This window comes from Halichoerus grypus, chromosome 3 (genome assembly GCF_964656455.1).
Source record: "Halichoerus grypus chromosome 3, mHalGry1.hap1.1, whole genome shotgun sequence".
NCBI lineage: Eukaryota > Metazoa > Chordata > Mammalia > Carnivora > Phocidae > Halichoerus > Halichoerus grypus.
In genome coordinates this window covers 24,481,744-24,484,071 of record NC_135714.1, presented here as the reverse complement: position 1 = coordinate 24,484,071, position 2,328 = coordinate 24,481,744, and the positions used below count along the sequence as shown (strand labels likewise).

The window sequence follows — 2,328 nt, the reverse complement described above, 5'->3', positions numbered from 1 at the left end:
GTGATAAGCACTGGGTATTATACATAACTGATGAATCATTGAATACTACATCAGAAACTAATGATGTAGTATATGTTGGCTAATTGAATTTAAATAAAAATAAATAAATAAATGAAAATTTAAAAAATAAAAATAAAAACTATATTAAAAGACTAACCTTACCCCAAAACAATGAATATACAAGGAAGTTCTAGAGAGAAAAAAGGAAATATGTAAAATAAACATCTAGAGAGAGTGATATATTTAGAAAATAGGCAAAGTGAATTCTAGGTCCAAATATTTGTAATTCTCAGAGAAGAAAATTGAAAAAGTAATGGAATAGAACATATTCTTAGGTATAGAACTCAATACAATTTTTTTTTTTTCCTAGGCAAATAACTTTATTAACCTTGTTTCAAACTTTATTCCCAGGCTTCTTCAGGTTAATTAGCTGTAAAGAATGAATAGTGTATAAGGAAAAACTGAAAAGAGCTGCAGTGTCCAAGGGGCATGGGCTTAAAAATATTAGAGATCTAGATTTTATCAGATTCATGAATAAAATTTTAAAAAGCAGTCATAATATAAAATAGCAGCCCCCAGTAAACTTCTTCAAGTTTTATCTTCTTCAGAAGTTGACTCAATTCGGTTTGCTTCATTCTTGGAAGCTTCATCAAAATTCTCCACAAGATCTGGAACTTCATCATCATCCTCCTCTCCGGTAGCAAGTGGTGCTTTTCCGTCCACAGATTGTTTGGGCAGAGCTTCAGCCAGTCTTCTTTTTTTTTTTTTTTTTATTTGTAAGAACTGGTTTATTTGTCTTGGGGCCTAGAAAATGATCTGTATGTTTGAACAGGCTCTTAATATACTTGAGTATAAATCCTTTGTCATAATTGGATAGGTTTTCACCAGCTTTTAACTTCAATGATAATTGTATAGATACTTTAAAATTTTATATAGTCAAATATACTTATCATTTCTTTTTTTTTTTAATTTTTTTATTGTTATGTTAATCCCCATACATTACATCATTAGTTTTAGATATAGTGTTCCATGATTCATTGTTTGTGCATAACACCCAGTGCTCCATGCAGAACGTGCCCTCCTCAATACCCATCACCAGGCTAACCCATCCTCCCACCCCCCTCCCCTCTAGAACCCTCAGTTTGTTTTTCAGAGTCCATTGTCTCTCATGGTTCTTCTCCCCCTCCGATTTCCCCCCCTTCATTCTTCCCCTCCTGCTACATTCTTCTTCTTCTTTTTTTCTTTCTTAACATATATTGCATTATTTGTTTCAGAGGTACAGATCTGAGATTCAACAGTCTTGCACAATTCACAGCGCTTACCGGAACACATACCCTCCCCAGTGTCCATCACCCAGTCACCCCATCCCTCCCACCCCACCCCCTACTCCAGCAACCCTCAGTTTGTTTCCTGAGATTAAGAATTCCTCATATCAGTGAGGTCATATGATACATGTCTTTCTCTGTTTGACTTATTTCGCTCAGCATAATACCCTCCAGTTCCATCCACGTCGTTGCAAATGGCAAGATCTTATTCCTTTTGATGTCAGCCAGTCTTCTTAAACTAGTCAGACTGTCTGCTCCAAGTTGGTTTAAGATACTGGGAAGCATTTCTGTCAGCTGCTTTGTCCCAGCGAGGCCTGGAATGGTGGAAGTGTTCGGGCAAGCCACGCCTGAACTTTGGGGTTGTTAAAGTGGAGCACTGTTCCTTGGTTTGTGAACATATTCATTTCTTCAATACCAGAGATATTGTTTACCCCTAACTTCTTTAAGGAGAACTGAAGTTTTTTATCATCTGCTGTAGCCGTTCTATGAACCACCTTCTTCTTTCGGCGAGCAGTTCCTTTCCCACCAATGCGCACTTGTGCTTGCAGTTTGGCGAGTTTCTCCTGGTTCGTGATAGTTTCTTTCATCTTGGAGCGGAAATGGGACCTCGTGGGGGAATAGGGTTGGCGCTCAGGGGGTCTTGGGCGGACCAGCTGAGATTAGGTGCACACACGCGGGGACGCAAGATCGAACTCAATACAATTTTTAACAAATAAAATAAGGCTAGGGGCACCTGAGTGGCTCAGTTGGTTAAGTGGCTGTCTTCAGCTCAGGTCATGATCCCAGGACCCTGGGATGGAGCCCCGCATCGGGCTCCCTGCTGAGCAGGGAGCCTGCTTCTCCTCTGCCTGCCATCCCCCCTGCTTGTACTTGCTCTCTGGCTCTCTGTGTGTCAAATAAATAAATAAATAAATAAATAAATATCTAAAAAATAAAAAATAAAATAAGGCTCGAACTTATGTTTTGAGGGACAGCACAGTATGACTGTGAAAATGTCTTTGAA

The 2,328-nt window shown here is 38.9% G+C and overlaps 1 pseudogene; it reads right to left on the bottom strand.

Annotated features, from left to right (window-relative positions):
- Window positions 1-588: 588 nt before the first annotated feature.
- Window positions 589-2,005, bottom strand: LOC144381235 (transcription factor BTF3 pseudogene; annotated as a pseudogene).
- Between the last annotated feature and the right edge of the window lie 323 nt (window positions 2,006-2,328).